This window comes from Lissotriton vulgaris, chromosome 9 (assembly GCF_964263255.1).
Source record: "Lissotriton vulgaris chromosome 9, aLisVul1.2, whole genome shotgun sequence".
Classification (NCBI taxonomy): Eukaryota; Metazoa; Chordata; class Amphibia; order Caudata; family Salamandridae; genus Lissotriton; species Lissotriton vulgaris.
Window position 1 is genome coordinate 625,433,445 of NC_141697.1, and position 19,174 is coordinate 625,452,618.

The 19,174-nt window shown below is 44.7% G+C and overlaps 1 protein-coding gene across 2 annotated transcripts in view; it reads left to right on the forward strand.

Moving 5' to 3' along the window:
- LOC147691983 (cytochrome P450 2C11-like) overlaps positions 1 to 19,174 on the forward strand; it is a 401,641-nt gene that overhangs the window by 324,245 nt on the left and 58,222 nt on the right. The gene's annotated exons all lie outside the window — the stretch shown is intronic.

Below are 19,174 nucleotides of genomic sequence, written 5' to 3' on the forward strand. Positions count from 1 at the left end.
CCAGCAACAACTCCCGCAAGAGAATCACCATCACTGCAGAAAGGGAGGTTTGAGCAGGCACCACCAACTGGACGACGCCCGTACAACCTCAGGCCAAACCCCAGGCCTAGCCAAAGACTTGCAGATTTTGTATGCTAGGCAAATTTGTGTTTGGTTCTGATTAAAAGACTAACTTGGGAAGGGATGTAAAGCTCTAGTGCTTCCAGGGATCTCGGAGGAGACCGGAAACACCTTCACACAATGTTGCACCTTCTGGCCAGGCATGGCCAGAGGGTTTAAATAAACAGGCCTGGGTCGCTCGAGACTTCCGGTCCATACCCAGTAACCAGAGCGTGTGTGTCACTTATTAACCCTCCAAGCATGAGGTACCCCTTAGCTGTGCCACCACTTCTAGGCCGTATGCCCTTTGACACAACAAGCCCCCACAGCAAGAATATGAATGCACTTCCCATTTGCGGCAGGTGATGTATCAATATTATACTACATATTGTTAAATTGAGTAGATAAAAGCAATAGAACTAAATAGAAAGCAAATCCGGTTTCGCTCATATATTGCGTGAGTAATCACACCTTGAAATTATGACAGTTTTTTTAAAAGCATGCAAATAAATCAATACAAAGCAATCATCTCAATACCAACCCAAACAAGTATGTTTCGTAAAAGGACAAAAGGTTAACCAATACCCTATTTATTAGTGAAAAGATATTAGTAACTTCAATAGAGAGTACAGTTGATGAAAGCATCATCTTAAAGGTGCATGTTACGGAGATCTGGTGTACAGTGAGTCCAACCAACAGATGCATCGTGACAGTGATTCTATACATGGATTTTGGATGAACTTAATCTCTCAAATACATTCAGTGTAAAACCCAGAAACAAGATGGGGCTAGTGCAGATGATAGTGAAGCGCTTGGTCTTAATTTGAGCCATCCGACACTGACCTCAAATTATAAATCTGGGTGGCCTCCAATTCTATAAACAGTACAGTTGATAAAGCCCCCATCATTAAGGTGCATGCTGCAAAGATCAAGTATACAATGAGTCTGGCTATTATGTACACAATAGATTGGACCATCACAAGCAGTCCAGTTGATGAAAATATCATTTTTGAAATGCATGTTACGGAGATCTGGTATACAGTGGGTCAAACCAACAGATGCATCGTGACAGTGATTCTATACATGAAGTTTGAGTACACTTGGTCTCTCAAATAAGTTCAGTGTAAGACACGGAGACAAGAGAGAGCTAATGCAGGTATTTGTGAAGCTCATAATCTTGATTTAAGCCTTCCGACACTGACCTCAGATTGTAAATGCAGGTGACCTCCAATTTTTGTAGGGAAAGTTCCCTATTTTCTCTTCTCAAATTGACAGGAACCACATCTATCCCTTGAAATTTGAAGTTGGCCCTAATAAAAGTGGAGGTGCATATATGTGACACCAATGAGTAGGTCTGGTCACCATTAATGGAAGCCCTACAGTGTTCCATAATGCATTGTCTTAATGGGCGAATGGTACTGCCCACATATATTTGTTCGCAAACACATTTGATAACATATACAACATATGTGGTTTGACAAGTAATGTGCTGCCTGATAGTATACTTCTTCTTAGCTTTGTACTCAAATTCAGCAATTTACAATCCCAGATGACAAATTTTGCAATTGATACACAGGAAGAAACCTGTTGGACATTTAACCATGTCTCATACTGTTTGTTTTTCTTAAATGTGTAGCTGGGGAAAATCATGTCACGCAGTTGTTACAACAACCCCCTTGTTAGTACACAATGCATTTACATCACAAGTCATTACAACGACTTGCTGTAGGGAGCGCTGAGGTATTGGAAATGAATTCCAAAAGCTTCGCTACTGTTGTGCAAACTGGAGTAGGAATAGTAAATAATATTATTCCTAAGTCCAGTGCGCCCCCTACAGCAAGTCATTCTAAAGACTTGCGATGTAAATGCATTGCATACTAACAACGCGGTCATTGTAACAACCACGTTGTAAAAGCATGCAATCTAATACATTGCATTGTAATGTACTGTATTCATTACGGCGTAACCAGTTTACAACTGGCCCTGAGTACCTTTGGTACCATTTGCTAGGGACTTACAAATAAGGTATCATATGCCAATTGTGGGTGAGCCATTAAACACATATTATTTTATGGGTTAGAGCACTGGCACTGAGACCCATTTGGCAGGACTCAGTGCACTTTCAGAGCCAAATAACTAGCAACATCAATCCAAAACTTGTGGATGATTATGCAAAAAGAGAAATTTCTTTACAAAAAACAGTGGCAAATTCAGTAGATCAAGCTTATGACTGAAAACACCTTGATACTTCAACCCATGCAGTCACTAATTCATCCATTCATGCACAGAATCACCCATCACTACTGCACTCCATCATACATCCTTGCACTCATGCATCTTTTCATCCGTGCTTTGACTCGTTTTTGCATTTGTCCTTATTTGCATTGACAAACCACACACACAAACATATCAATCAGTAAAAAAGAACTTTCAGTTGTCAGTCAAGCTGTGTGTATATTCTGTGTCCAAGAGAATCAATAACCCTAAGTAAAATCATCAACACAATACACTCACTATAGTGTTGTTTCTGGACTCATTTGTAGCAATGTTTTCTACCTCAGTTACTAGGCAGTGGCCAAATGGAGGTCCAACTTGAAGGGGTGTTGTATGGAAATTGTACACATCCTTGTTGCGTTTGCACACGTTTCTTGTAAGGGAAGAGTGAGGTTATTGGGTGTTGACTTCAACTGGCAATAGGGAAAATGCCTCTCTGTCTAACAGGATAATATGGTTCTCCACCCACAATTCATCTATTTCCAGTGCACTAGCTCCTCCATTGCTTCTGATGTGGCTCATTTGTTGTTATCATTGTGGCTCCCTTTCCAATTCCCAGCCATTGAGAGAAACACTTCCGTCACTTGCAGTGTGACTAGTTGAAGACCGGTAGCTGTGGTTGCTGCTCCTAATAATTCTTTATGTTGGCCTCTATATTATCCCACAGCTTCTCAGCTGATGCTTGTATTGTAGACGTCTTCTTTTACACTGGCCTACAGTTTCCCCAACTACCTCTTTGGGTTTGTCATTCTGTGTAGCTGAAAATTGACAACATGGAGGCAATGGAGGCAGACCTTTAAATGCATACAAGATTGTACCAATATACTGACGGCTTGACTGTATCGAGAAACAACAGGGCATTGGTGGTGCACCTATTCACTAATATTTAGATGTAGCCTACTCTTTGTTGGGTACATTAGGGCGGGTGCTACTGTATATACAGCAGTGGTGGCCATCCATCTACTGCCCACTTGTTTATTCTCTTCTTTGTTGTCTTTTTTATGCTTGTGGGCAGGTCAGAATTTTTGGTCAATGGTGTAATCCACTTTAAAATTAATGGACCACTATTAAGATATGAGGGATACCAAATATCAAATACAAAAGTGGTAGTGTGTAGAAGAATTGTCACATATGTATCACTGTTGTTTTGACCCACCCCTTGCCCTTGCATCTTTTCACTGGTCTTGTGTCTGCATTAAACCTTGGTTGCCCTTTTCTTAATTCTTCTATATTTTCCTGTCAGCAAACCTAGGGAGTCACCTGACCCTACTGTTGGAGTTGTTATAATAGAAGTTCATACTGCTACATCAACATCTAATTCCTGACTGGCTTCTGTCTCCCCCAATGCCCTAAATTACTGAAGGTCGAAGTCACTTTTCCTTCTATTCTCATTTACTGTGCCACAGTAAGTGTGAAAACTACACACAATTTTATACCCAAAATTCGTGACAGTGTGAGACTTAAGAATAAACCCACTCCAAGGGCCACATTTATGAGGCAACTTGAACCACTAGGATGCCACTTTTTGTGACATTCTGTGGCACAGGAGCCTGCTCCATATTTATGAGGCAGCACCAAGTCACGTTAATTGACTTAATGCTGCCTCATACATTTAGTTCACTTTAACACAGTTTTCTGCATTCAAGGGGCATACAATGGGTGTTACTGGGGGTGTTCCCGGAAACATCTATGACACTGCCCCAGATTTCAGAGAAATTGTAACTCTGAGGCAGTGCCGAAAACTTGCACCTCCTCAGGTGAGGCGTAAGGGAGGCACAACGAGGAAAATATAATTTCTCCTTGTTTTTCCTTTTTCTATTTGTGATGCATTATGCAGCACACATAGAAAGAGGAAAAAGCCTCTTGTAATCATCCCTGCAAGATACACTGTATTCAGAATGAATTTCATAGTTAAGTGTTTACAAACCGGTTGCTAATTCAGGATCTCGTCAGTGGTGATCAGCCAGCCTCTTTCTTTTTTCTGCTCCCAGATTGCGGCTTACTCGTATGAGAGGACGCTCATTTTCCTACCTTGAACCTAAACTGTGGAATTCCCTTACTCTGGAACTTAGGATCCATCTGTTGCTTTTGGCCTCCCGTAAGAAGATATGAGGGATATCAAATATCAAATACAAAAGACTTTTGTTTATAGCCAAGTATAATCCTCTGTTCGACTAGCTGCAACCTCAGTTTGCGCGTTGTCCTCCTCAGCGTCGGGAAACCCTGTTGGGTAGCTGCGCGCTTTATAAATCTTTAATAATAATAATAATAATAATAATTATCTTTGTTAATCCCCTTCAGTACCATGACACAGAGTATATAAATCCAAATTGCTCTTTTCTTTCTAATAAAAAATTCTGTATCTCCCCATTATACATGTGCCTTTGCATGATCAGTTGCAAAGAATCTGAGACCATATGTCTCCTTCGCAAAATGATGGTATATAAGATATCTGAAGTCATACTCTTCAATAAACATATTTTCAGATTTCTTTACATGTATATAGCAGATGGTGCTTGCCACACCCAATGGGCTTGATTCCCAAAGGTAAACTGAGACGAAAGTCTAACTTTACAAATGTCTGTATTCAAAAAGAGTATTTACTGCTCGTAAATGCCCTTTGTGAAAACCAAAAGTCTAACTTTATGACTTTTGGTAGTCCGAAAGGGCATTCCCAAATAGGAAATGCCCATTGTGAATACCAAAAGTCAGAAAGTTAGACTTTTGTCTCAGTGCCCCTTTGTGAATTGGGCCCAATGTATTTAAGGGACACTACAATTTGAAAAAGTTGTTACCATCTTTGTATTGGCACGTTTTTTTTTTTTCACAACCAATTTTATTGAGCAAGTGAGCAATAAAAACGTGGCACCCTCAAGGCCGGAGATCACCACAACGATATCGGTACAATAAATCACATAGGAAGCAAATGTCCAAGCAGGCCTTAAGAATAGGCTCAGTATGAAAACCCCCCCCAACCCACCCTACCCCCCAACCCCGACCCCCCCAACACCCAAACTCCCCCCCCCACCCACCATCCACACGTGTACACATAGCAATAGAATAAAAGGTGTAGGTGCAGCGCGACTGGAGCGTCGCAGACTCGGGCCAACAATGTCCATGCCATCAAATGTCCTCCTCTCGCTCCACTGGGGGATCCAGTGACAGACCCCGGTAATCGGCCCATCGCTTCCAAATTTTGTAGTGTTTGCGCGGGCAGCCCCTCGCCTCAAAGATCGTCCTTTCCAGGCCCATGAAGTAGTCCAGCCCAGCTTTCCACGCAGACAGGGGGGGGCCCTCACCGCCTCCCACGCCCGGGCCAGGTCCCACTTGGCAACAACAAGCCCCAAAAGCAGCAGATGACGCTTATATATGTTCCCACCGATGCCCTCCATGACGTGCAATAATCCCAGCCGATGGGTGCGGGGAAGGTCCCAGCCCAGGACCTCGGACAGACAACTCCACACACCTCTCCAGAAACCAGACAGCCGACCACACGACCACACAGTATGTATCAGGGACCCAGGCACCGTCACACAGCGCAAACATTCCGAGGATGCAATCAACCCAGCTCTCCACAATCGTTCATGTGTGTAGTAGGCCCGATGCAAGTATTTAAATTGGATGAGTCGGAGCCGTACAGCAATGGCGGTTCCACGTGGGGATTCCAGCGCCTCCCTCCAATCGTCCTCATCGAGAGGGCCAACGTCCACTTCCCATGCCGCCCGGAGAGAGTGTAGGGTAGAGGAGCAATGAATGACCAGCGTCTGGTATATCCGGGAAACCTTTCTGTCCCCCAGATCCCCCATAAACACCTTTGCCTCGACCGGGCTGAACTCCGGTAAGGAGTCCAGGCTGGCAATGCTCGGGGTGAGGGCATGGTGCAGCTGCAAGTAGCGGAAAAACTGGGACTGAGGCATTTGGAACTCTGTGCGGAGTTCCTCGAACGATTTAAGGGTAGTGCCGGACATGACCTGGCCCAGTAGCGTGATACCTATTGCCTCCCAGCCCTCAAAACCGGCAAGGGCCGCCAGCTCCGGGAGCAGACCATTGTGCCAGAGTGGCGTCTCGGCCGTTAACTTACCCCACCAGCCCATGCGGCGTAGGGCCTGCCTCCACACAACGAAGACCACTCTGGTAACTGACGGCAGTACACGACGCAACCGGGCTGAATACAGAATGGTGTGGAGCGTATTGTCACCCATAAGCGACCGTTCTAAGGCATACGCCGGGTCCCCCCTATCGCTGTACCACCATTCATTAAGAATAAGTAGTTGGGAAGCCTGGTAGTAGGAGAGGAGGTCAGAGGTGGCCAGGCCACCACAATAAGTGGACAAGAAGCACGTCTTCAACGCCACCCCGGCCGCACCACCAGCCCATAGGAATCGACCCAGCACGGAATTGACCTGGCGAAACCACTGCGGGCCGATAGGGTACGGGAAATTTTGAAGTTGATATAGCAGACGCGGAAGCGCCACCATTTTGAAGATGGCCGATCTTCCAAAGATGGTAAGGGGTATTCTGGACCAAGTCTTGACATCGGCCTGGACCCGTTCCCACACTGGCAGGACGCCACGATCCCAAGCCACGACGCGCGACTCCGAAAGAAATATGCCAAGGTACTTCAGACCATCCGTCGCCACCCGCAGTCCCGCAGCCCAGGGGTCAGTCATGACTCCGCCGCCCAGCACCCATAGGGTCGATTTATGAAGGTTGAGTCGAAGGCCGGAGATCTCGCCAAAGACGTGCATGACCTCCAGAATCCGGGGACCCGAGCGTTGTAGGTCAGTGAGAAAGAAAAGGACATCGTCCGCATAGAGTGCGATCCTATCTACCAGGTCGCCATTCCAGACAAACCCGCGTAACTGGGCATCAGCCGGCACCCGGGACGCCAAGGGCTCCATCGCAAGGGCGAACAGGTACGGGGACAATGGGCAACCCTGCAGGGTGCCCCGACCAATTCGAAAGTGCCCGGAAGTGGCCCCGGCCACTCGGACTGAGGCCGTGACGTTGGTGTACAGCAATCGCAAATACGACAGGAACACCGGGCCAAGGTTAAGGCGGGCCAGGAGTGTAAACAGGTATGCCCAACTCACAGAGTCGAAGCACGTTTTGTTTTTTAAAATATTTATTTAGCATTTTGCATATGAATGAACAATACAGCAGTTGTAAGCATTCAGTTACAGTCAGACCAGTTAAATGAGCAACTGTTATAAGGTTGTCCATAGCTTAACGGGTATTACATTGAAGAAGAAGCGAATGACTCGTTAGTCACACCAACACGAGAAAGAATCAGACGTGGAACACCAGAATTGATCATTACCATTGGAATGTCACACTCTTAACCCTCAGAAAAGCACGCTGCTATCTCCAAATCGACACAACAGTAATTTCATCACAGAAGTATTCCATCACACCATACTGTCCATAACTACCCGTCACTTGCACCCAACTCACACATGGTATCTCCCTGATTGTCATCACTCCAATTGTCTTAACTAATACATCAAATAAGCCTGCTCTGGTCCCCATATATCATGTGGACAGCTACATGACGGCATAAGGGCATTATAAGCATCAGATTGTGTATTGCAATATGCCATGTCTGCATGTCATTCCGATATCGTCAGGGAGGCCCTTTCATCCATTGCATAGCGATTCTATGCCTCACTAATAGTAGGCCCAACATCACCAGTCATCAAAAAGACTTACCCAAAAACGTCCCTCTCACCTCTCTACTGCTAGATATTGGCAGTCGGTCTATTGGAGGTTAAGCCCATTACTTTTCTGGGCTCGCATTAGGCGGACCCGAGAGCTTCTCCCTTATGCCGAAGCTCTTACTGAGATCACCCACCTAGATACCGGCTGAAAAATAGGCTGGATTTCCAATGTTAAAAAAATGCTGATAACTATTGGACTCCAAGCACATTGGGATAGTCATGAACCACAAGGAGAGATGAGCTTAAGAGACTCTATTGGGAATGGGTAGACCAATGGGAGAGCCGTAAACCTAATGTGGGCAAATTAACAATGGAATTTTATTCACATAAACAAACCTGATATCTTGAGCCCTTTCTTGACATAATCCAGGTCCCTAGGGACAGGATGTTGTATATACATTTGAGGTTTGGAACTCTCCCTCTACGCGAGACGACAGCGAAATGGCACTCATGCACCGAGACATCAAAAGATTGTATATGCTGTAGAGCCCCGATAGAAAGCAATGCCCATGTAATGTTTGGATGCCCAGCTTATAACATCTTGCGGGCTAAATGGCTAAAATTGAATTGTCAGGATTGGCCACACAGGATTACCACACGGCCCTGCGCATTCCTCTGTCTCTTTCCAGACCTATTTTTGTTTGTTGCATAGCTACGTTTATTGGGCAGGCATGGCTTATTAGGAGGAAAGCCCTCTTAAGACTGGCGCAGCTTTCATCTGGACGAGGTTGTGACAAATTTGTGTCACGACTCCAAGGGGCAGATTTATGTTAACTGGCGCATCCCCAGGGATGCGCCAGTTAACATGCGCCACAGTGCGCCACAGCTCCGCCAGCCGGAAATGTGGTGCATTGCTGGAGTTGCGTCGCAAGCGCGACGCAGCTCCAGCAAGGCTCGGGGGTGCCCCATTTTAACAATGCTGCGTCAAGACCTACGCCTGCTTCAAGCAGGCGCTGGCTTTTGACGCAGCATTGGCTTAAAAGTGAGTGAGTGAAATCTCATAGATTTCACTCAGCCACTTTTGCGAGGCGCACCTGCCCCGGAACGCCCACCCTGCGCCGGAACGCCCACAAGCGGCGCAGGGCTTTACAACGTGACGCATCTGCCTAGATGCGCCACGTTGTAAATCGTTCGGAGGGATGCGCCACGTTTACGCCGCCTTGCGTGACGCAACAGCGGCGTAAACGTGGCGCAAGGGCCTCATAAATCTGCCCCCAAGTGTGTCCGGCCAAATATAAAATATAAAACCGTTTCCTATGCACAAGCACTTAATTTGCCATTCTTTGCTGCTATCCCAGGAAAAATCCCAAACTCTTCAGTTAACTGCAACAGTATGAATGCTTGTTATTAAGATGAACTGCTATATGTTTTTATTCTGTTCTTATTGCATATTTTTAACTGATGTAATAACTGTAAATTTTTATTTTACGCATTAATTTTTAATCATTTGAATATGACAGATGTTTACTGTGTCAAGGGTCCATTGGGCTATTATGTTGTATTGTCTACTCATATACGTTTATGACGCTGTACGCTTTTATTTCTCGTTTTAAGAAAATGCATTCTTATAGCTTTTATGACATCTTTTGTCGAATGAAGCTTATACAAACAAACGAAAAGACTTAGGCACATCACAGTCATTACCCAGGAGCGCCACCAAAGGTCTCCCAGGCAGTGCATCCCCCATAATTTCATGCAAAACGTTGAATATTGCAAGCCAGAAACAATGAACTCAAGGGCAGTGCCATGTCAAATTGATGAAACCAGCTCCCTGCGCCACATCAAGGGCAATAGGAACTGTCCTGTGATCTATATTTGAAATATATCGCGGTGGAGTATAATATACCAGGTAAAGGTATTTAAAATGCACAAGTCGATGCCGCCCAATCAACAAGATAGTACGAATTACCCAGCAGCAGTAAGCACACTGACTCTCTGGTATTTCTGTGCCGAAATCATTTTGCCATTCCTGGCAAGCTTTAGTTAAATCTGGGTGCCTACGCTCCTGCACAAAAGCATATAATATCTCTATCGCTCTCCAGGGGGACTGGGTCTGCAGTAGATACGTGAGAGGTGCCATTTTTGGAGGCTCAGATACCTCATCGTTCAATACTGTGCTCAGCGCATGGCGTGCAAAGTAAAAATTATATTGGTTAAGCAAGGTTGGATCATTTACTTGTAGCTGAATTTGTTCCCAGTTGTGAAGCACTGTGTCTGTGAAAAAAAATTCCCATTGCAAGATTCGTCGGGTGTTCCATAGATCCAGGTCTTTGGGGCCTTCTTTAACTGCATTTCAGATTCCATCGATCTCAATTTGTTTGGCATAAAATTCCAAGCCTTTGCGCCTAACACAGTTGCAGACTTCCCTCCTCGAGTTTTAAGTTTGAAACCAGGCAATTTGAATAGGTTTGCAGATGTAGATCAGTGTGTCCTCGTTGTAGTATATGGTGTAAATCTTGGAGAGAGATATACTGGCCCCAGTCGGCGAATAGCTCTGTAGGTGGTGACAAGGAGTTTGAATAGAATTCTCTTGTGTAGCGGGAGCCAGTGAAGAGTTTTCAGCGCTGCTGAGGCTGACGCCCTACGAGGAAGTTTTAAGATCAATCTGGCTACTGCGTGTTGCACTACCTGCAGCCTCTTAAGGGTTGATTTATTGACCCATGCCAGGAGGCTATTACAGTAGTCTAGACACAAAAGTATTAGTGTCACTGCCACTGTTTTTCTCCCAGCAAGCGGAATCAAATCAAATAATTTTTCATGGTTTTAATTAGGCCAAAGCCTGTACCCACCACCTTAAGTGAATGGGGTTTGAAGGAAAGGGAGGAGTCGAACCACCCCCAAGGTTTTTAGCCACCTCCACAGTGGATGGAGGGGCTGCTGCCTCCTCTGGCCACCAATCCTTGAGTTGAAAGGGGTTATATTTCCCTATTAGCAAGATTTCTGTCTTATCTGTGTTACATCGGAGGTGGTTGTCTTTCATCCATTTGATGACCGCCGTAAGACAGGCTTTTAAATTTTCTTCAGCTTCCGTGGATTTTTTATCAAGGGATAGGATCAGCTGAGTGTCGTCAGCGTAAGATGTTGTTTTAATCCCATAAACCGAAATGAGGGAAATAAGTGAGCCATGCATATATTAAATAGGAGTGGACAAAGTGAGGCTCCCTGTGGGACTCCTGTGGTGATGGTACGTTCTGAGGAAAGGAAGGTGTTAATGGAGACCGCTTGCCTCCGATTGGACAGGAAGGGCGTGATCCAGGCCAGTGCCTTGTCGGAAATGCTGCAAGATTTTAGTCTGGCCAAGAGGATGTTATGAGAGATGGTATCAAAAGCAGCAGACAAATCAAGAAGGACCAGCACTGACTTCCTGTCATTATCTGTGATGACTTTCATAGTGTCCAATATCTCCAGCAGTGCAGATTCCGTGGAATGTTTTGGGCGAAAGCCGGATTGTCGAGGGTGGAAAATCAGGTCTGTTTCAGAAAAAATTTAAAGTTCCTTATAGACCATTCTTTCAGTGGCTTCACTATAGCAAATTTCCACTCATCGGGCACCATGCCGGAGGCAAGAGAGGAATTCACAATGTCATTAATCACAGGATTCACTATATCCATGATATGATGCAGTATCGTTGGGGGGGCACGCATTCAACGGTGAACCTGATTTACATGCTAAAATGGCTTTGTGTGTCTGTGAAAGAGTGACAGTTTGAAAAGCGGGAAGTACGGGCCTATCATGCCTATAATCCGGCTCATGTTCGTTAACAGGTTCTTGTGAGCTTGGAGTTCCAAACTCCTTTTGGATATTCTTGATCTTATCCTCAAAATATGTTGCAATATCATTGCAAAGAGTTTGAGAGTGTAAGGCTTTGAGGTCGATAAAATATTTTACAATTGCAAATATCTCTTTTTGGTTTTGCTTCGCCATAGCTATTCTGTTACCAAAATAATCATTTTGTTTTGCTAATTTGATAGCTGAATGATATTGTTTCCTGTAAGTTTTAAGAAAGTGTAAATTGGCTACCTCATAGCCCCTTCTCCATCTACGTTCTTGTTGTTTACAGTATAGATGTTGCTTAGCTAGATTTTTAGTAAACCATGGATCATTGTGTGAATTTATTTTACAACTTCTGGTAGTGTGCTTCGAAGGAATTAATTCCTCCCTTATGGCCGTCATCCAAGTGTGGATGTGATGGGAATCCTCTGCTGGCTCGCCAGTAAGAGTTGGTACATTTTCTTGGGCAATTATGGGCAAGTTGGGGTTATTGGCTAGCAGATGCCATTTACGCCTCAGCTCCACCATAGGATTGTTCATGGCTGCCTGTGCTGTCTTGGGTATTAGGATGGCCAGGGGAATAAAGTAATGATCTGACCAAGCCAGCGGAATAGGTGACTCTATCTGAAGTGAGGTCAAGTTGGAGCAGACTCCATCCAGCAGCCTTGTGTGTCGGCACCTTAACCAGTTGATTCAGGCCAAGGGGAGTGACTGTTTCCAAGAAGATGGCGACCTCAGGGTTATTACCACATTCTAAGTGTAGATGTATATCTCTATGCATGGTAAAGTTGGTGTATCTAAGCAGAGCGTGACTGAGAGTTTCCCCTAATGAGTCCAGGAAGGTACTGCTATTGCCTGGAGGGCGGTAGATTAAGGCTCTAGAGAATGAGGATGATACATTTATAGCGCAGTTGAAGCCAAGGCTTTCTGCTCCCTTGAGCGTGTGTAGGGTAACATTTTTCCATTGTAGTGAATCTCTGTGAATGATAGCCACCCCTTCCCCCCTTAATGTCCTATCAGTCACTGCCCTTTCCCTTCCCAATGTGAACCACACGCACCATTCCAAAGGTAATCATGGGAAATTTGGCAGTTTGATCTGCAGCACATCTGCCGATTTCTTCAAAATATATCTCCTTACTCCTATGGGGTCAATATTGTGGAAGCGGTGCTGCGGCTTGTCAAGCAGGAACTGAGGTAGAGACAACGGGATCGCTCCATCACACTCCACCTTAAGAGACCTCCACCAAAGCTGCATGCAGACTGCCACTGCAGGATGTGTGAAAGGGCGTAAGGCCTTCTGAAAACATGACATTGTGCACACTCTGTCTTGTATGTAGGACACCCCTACAGCTGGCTTTAGAGTCCTAAGACAGGGTGCATTATAATACAGGTGAGGGCACAACTGCTCAAGCAGATATGTCCCTGTGATGTCTAGCTGTTACAAGTGAGCAGGGAAGTAATCTTAGAGAAATGTACTGGCAATAATCATTACTAGTTACCCAGCTACATAAAGGCTTCACTGAAAATACTGATGCCAGTACCGAATGTATGAAGATCTGCACCCAGAGTGCACCTTATAGTTGCCCACTGAAACCTACGAATCCTCTAGTGTGCTGGCTGACTGGTAACGACCTTCCTGCCACCACAGACGTGTTTCTGGAGGTCAGAGCCCGTGTGTTGAGGCCAGAAACAATGCCTACTCCAGAGTAAGGTGTTCACATCTCTTCCAGCAGGATAGCTAGTGATTTAGCATATCGGGGCAGGAGGCTTCAAAGCTACTGCCGTCATTGATGTGCAAGCCTGGCTTCCCCCAGTCCTGGGGAACACCACCCTCTGCCTTGAGGCCCATTCTGCAGCAGAGGAGGTGGGAAAATTAGCTAGTCAGAAGGCATGTCACACTTGCAGGCTGGGCACACCCCTAAGGTGGGCAGCCTGAAGTGGACAGTGGAGGAAGGGTTTCACCATCTTGTTTTTGGTGAAACTAGGAATTCTGTGTCAGGTTTATGCCCACTCCCCACAATAAGTGGTCATAAAGGCACTTATCAATTTTCATATGCCACTATACTAATTCATCATTAATCCTCTCTGGTTTCCGAGTAGCGTGCTACTCACCGAAAGAAGCAGTTCAACACCTAATTAGGGGTAGCAAGCACTATATAAATGCAACCCTTTCTCCCTCTTCTATCCCTCCACTATTCTTCTCAATCCAAATAACTGACTAATATCCACCACTCAAACTACTTTCATATTACACTGTACTATTTCACCATTAAGCATTTATGGTTTCCGGGGTAGTGTGCTACTCATCGAAAAAGCGCTTCAACACCCATCATCAGGGGCAACAAGAAATATATATATATATGTATGCATACCTCTGTCCCTCTTCTATCCCTCTGCTATCCTTCCGAACCCAAATAACTGACTAACTTATCCACCACTCAAATTACTTTCATATTTCACTATACTAATTCAACACTAATACTTCTTGGGTTCCAGAGAAGCGTGCTACTCGCCAAAAAGTGCTTCTATGCCTCGTCAGGGAGAGTAAGCGCTATATAAATGCAATTACAATGCAATACAATGTGCAAATGTGGTCAATCCGACAGGCCATGTAGCCAAAAATGTGCAAACATAGTCTGCACTGCCCTATAGTATTCCTCAAAATCAGGTGCATTAAGCCCTCCTGCTGAATAAGGTAATACAAGTGTGGCCCACTGCACGCAAGGTCATTTACCGGCCCAAGCGAGATGCACCAGTAAAGATCATATAGTACTGAACAATACCTTTAACAACAAAAACGCTATATTAGCATAGAAAAAAGAAAGCATGGAAGCACAACCATTTTCATGATTGCAATCCAACCAATAAGAGAAAGCCAGAGACACACCCACCTGTCAACCGTTGCGGAAAGCCTCTGCACAGCCCTACCATAGTTTTTGCATATAACTACTTCTGGATCAGAACGGACCTAGACCCCTAAATAGCGTACAGGTTCAGTGGTCGACTGAAGGAGGAATTCTATCTAGGCTGGTACTGTTGCTTCAGCAAGCAGAAATATCAGCAATTTATTCCATTTAATATGCACGCCAGAGTGTCCGCCAAATCATACCACTGCTACCAGAACTGGAGACAAGTTACGCTCTGGCTCGCAGACATACAAAAGTGTCTCATCTGTATACACAGAAATTATAAGATTGTACTGTGCAAAAGTGAAAGGTTCCGCCACCAAGCATATAAAAGCGAAGAGAGCGGACACCCCTCGTATGTGCCTCTTGTGATAGTAATCGGAGCTGAGATCAGGCCATTTACTCTCACATGCGCCACTATCTCCCTATGCAAGGCTCGGACCGGCTTACAAAAAGTGTCACCAACCCTGACGTGTTGCAGCACCACCAGCATAAAGTTACATTCAAACAAATCAAATGCTTTCTCCACATCTAAGAAAATGTTTTCAGCTCGCTCAACTTGGATCAATTGGAGAGATTGCGCTAAACATGGTGTGAAGATTGTAACGACTTCTGATAAACCCTGACTGCTCTGGACCAAAAAGGCCAGGAAGCAAGGGTGCCAACCTATTGGCCAAAACACTAGCGAAATGTTTGGTCTCAGTATTAAGTATTGATAATGACCTATAAGAAGAGCAGTGGTCGGCTGGTTTGCCTGGTTTAGTTAGGGAAATCAACAATGCATCCGGCATGGTCAGAGGCATCAGTCCCCTCCCGTGGACCATCTCCTCAAAAAGATTAACTGGGTCTGGAATAAGTTTATCCTGATAGGCCTTGTAGAAGGCCACTGTGAGGCCATCAGCACCGGGCGCATTACTACTAGGCATATCTTTCAGTGCTGTGACAATCTCGGTTGAGCTGAGGGGATCCATTAGCCTCTCGCTGTGGGTGTCAGACAGTGTTACTATCATCAACCATAGTAAGACTCTGCTGCATCGTTGTAAGGATTTGCCATAGCTCACTTTCCAACTTGGCACCAGAAGCATCAGGGTACGGCTCGGGCATCGCTGCAACGTCCTTGGGCACCCTGGTCGATTTATGTTGTTTAAACTGAAACTTGCGCTAATTTTTATCAGGCTTCCCCATTGCAGTACGGCGGTAGAGCCCATCTCTTCTAACAATTCCAGAGAGTGCTCAACGAGTGGCAATACCTTTACACAATGCCTGCAGCTAGGGGCTATACTCCTGCCTTAATGGCGTATGGGCACCAATTACTTGTGTAATCTCTTAGGTAGGCATCTCATCATCAGGGTATTAGCCACTGCCCCCACCGAACATGAGCAGACAAGGGGAGAGCAAGAGAGTAGATTGCTGATGTGTCTTATATGGCTAGAACAGACCCAACCCTTACTGGGCATCAGAGTTCCTAGTACAGCAGCCTTTCAGTATGTCCAATGAATGCCAAGTCTCCTCTATCAAACCGCAGTGCAAAACTCATCAAAGTTCCTTGGGTCCCAGCATGACCCCTGTGTTGTCGTGTACCACATGTGAGGGAGGTTGGTTCAGCTCCAGATGTCCAGCGTAGGCTCAGTTACCAGGGAGATCTCCGCCACAGAGGGCAGAGTGACACATGACCCATTACTCTTAGCCACACTGTGATGAGTGTATCCCCAAGATGCAAGACTGTGGTGCAGTGTTGATAAAGAATTGGCGCCCAGGAATGATAAGTTGGAAATCCAGACGTGCTGCTTCAATTCCACAGTGATGAAGCAGGTGCTGCGTTGAAGTTGGAGCAGTGAGTCATGGACTTCGGTGACGCAGTGCTCGAAACTCACATTGCAGCGGTTCTTCTGATGGGCTGTGATGGAAATCTTGGGCCTGCGTTGTAAGCTATCATCGTTGCATCAAGCAGGAACCACGCTCCGGTGCTGGCAGCTGTTTTGCCTCAAATTTTGCTGTGATACATCAATAAAACAGATGCTGGGAGTTGATGTGTGGATTTTCTCCTTACGATCATCAGGTTGCACTTTCAAGGCCCAGGAATTGGATTTGGTTCCACTTGACAAGTCAGGACTCTCAGCAGAAGAGCACAGGCACCGGCAGTCTTTGATGACAGTGAGACTGAGGTAAGTTCATCTCAAGCCCTTACAGAACCTTGGAAGCAGGGTACATTAAGCAAAGTTTAGTCCTTTCACTCCCAAGACAGAAGCTGCAAAGCAGCAGGCCAACACAGTAAAGTAAACAGCAAAGTAGCAGTTCCTCCTGACAGCTTCTCCAGCTTTTCCACTCAGCAGAATGTCCTCAGTTCAGAAGTGTCGGCGGTCAAAAACGTATGCCCCTTGCTGCCTGTGAAGTAGGCAAAATACCCTACTTTTCCCAGTCCTGACTCAGACATACTACAGGGGGATGGGGACTGCTTTGTGTGAGGACAGACACAGCCCTATTCAGGTGTCAGTGAGAACTCGTCCCACCAGCTCAGGAAGGCCCATGAGCCTGTTGATGGGCCATCAGGATATGCAGGGCATACATCTGCTCCCTTTGTGTGACAGTCTAGAGGGGATGCACAAACGGCCCAGTTGTCTTCCTGACCCAGACGTGTATTCCGCAGACAGGCAGAGGCACAGAATGTTAAGCAAGAAAATGCCCACTATCTAAAAGTAAAAACGAAATTTGTTAGTATGCACTCCTTCCCTTAAAACTCGATTTGGGATTCTTAAGTAAAGTCCCTATCTGTTGCGTGTGAGCAGATGCTGCAAAACATCCCAGAAGTCGCAGCTCCAAACAAGAGTATACAATGAGGCACGTGAATTGCGCAACAATCTGTTGCACTGCTGAAATACTGATTTTTCCGATCAATAAACTACTCTTTGCGATGTTGACCAATCCTTATCAAAGGTATACCAATAGTTGTCCTACTTATAATTTATCTGTTAATCCAAACATTTATGAGATTACAACAGAGACAGCATTATTCCACAATGATTTTTTATTCCACAATTTCAACTGAACACTGCGTGCCTATCCAGGCCTTCTATAGCATCACCTCCAAATAAATAATTAATCAAAGTGGGCTCAAGTGATTACACCCAATTCATTTCGAGCCATTATGGCTCTTCGTCAGGGGTTACTGAAACAAAACGAGAAAAACAGTTCAATCACCTGCTCAATATGCACTCTCTATAACCTAGCAAAATCAATTACATTATATTTGCAGAATTCTGTAACTCCACCCTCCTGAGCCTTCAACCCTACTGCAGCCCAACTAATCTCAAAAGACTCCCAAACGTGAGCACAGCCAAAGGCAGCACCCACCCACTCCATGCATCATGTTGAACTAATAGAAAACTTAAGTAAAGGCACACCATTTTACGAGTGTGAACCCTCACATAACCAACACACTGCATGCTTAATGCGCAACTGATATGAAAACTATTCGGCAAAACCCGTACTACTGATTACACTATCCCCAAAATTTGTTGTTGACACTCCCCCCACTTACTATAAATACTAAATATCCCCTTGTGTCATAAAAGCTAAAATGTAATCTAAAGGTGGCATTTTCAAACTTACAATTTAAAAACCAACTTCAGTAAAATATGTATTTTTAAATTGTGAGTTCAGAGACCCCAAACTCCAAATCTCTATTTTCTCCCAGTGTTAAATTGAACTAAAAAGATATTTTAAGGCAATTTCTGTGTTATCCTATGAGATAGATAGGCCTCGCTATAGTGAAAAATGAAATTAGCAGAATTTCACTATGAGGACATGTAAACCACACCACTACACCCTGCTCATGGGGCTACCTTGGGGTGACTTACATGTAGTAAAAGGGAAGACAGAACAGCCCACCCACCAATAAGTAAGGCTCTATCTGTTAAAATGTCTATAATGTTCTGTTGCCCACTACATAATAGAAGGGAAATTAGGCACATGAATTTATAGATAGTTAATAATACAGCTCCCATTTTCATTCAAAATTAGCAAAGGCCTTGTTTCATGCTTACTTATATCACCTTGACACTTTGAAGAGCAAACCTTATGGAGAACATTTAAGAGCTGGGCATGATTGCAGAAGTGAAAAGACGTTTGAACAAGAAATAAAAGAAAAGACATGAAAGTTTGTACACAAGGTTTATCATCAGAACCTCCTCAGAGATACATTCAATGCAGTAAAAGATTAGTATAAATTATGAATTTTTTAAGAAGAGATGTGAAAAGTCTAAAAATGTTGTGTCTCAAAACAACACCTTTATTTGAAAATAAATACTGATTTTCAAAGAAATTAGATAATCGTACAATAGCACTTGCGTTTCATAACATTGGATAAACCCATGGCTTGATCTACCTGACAAAAGGTTGTCCTTAACC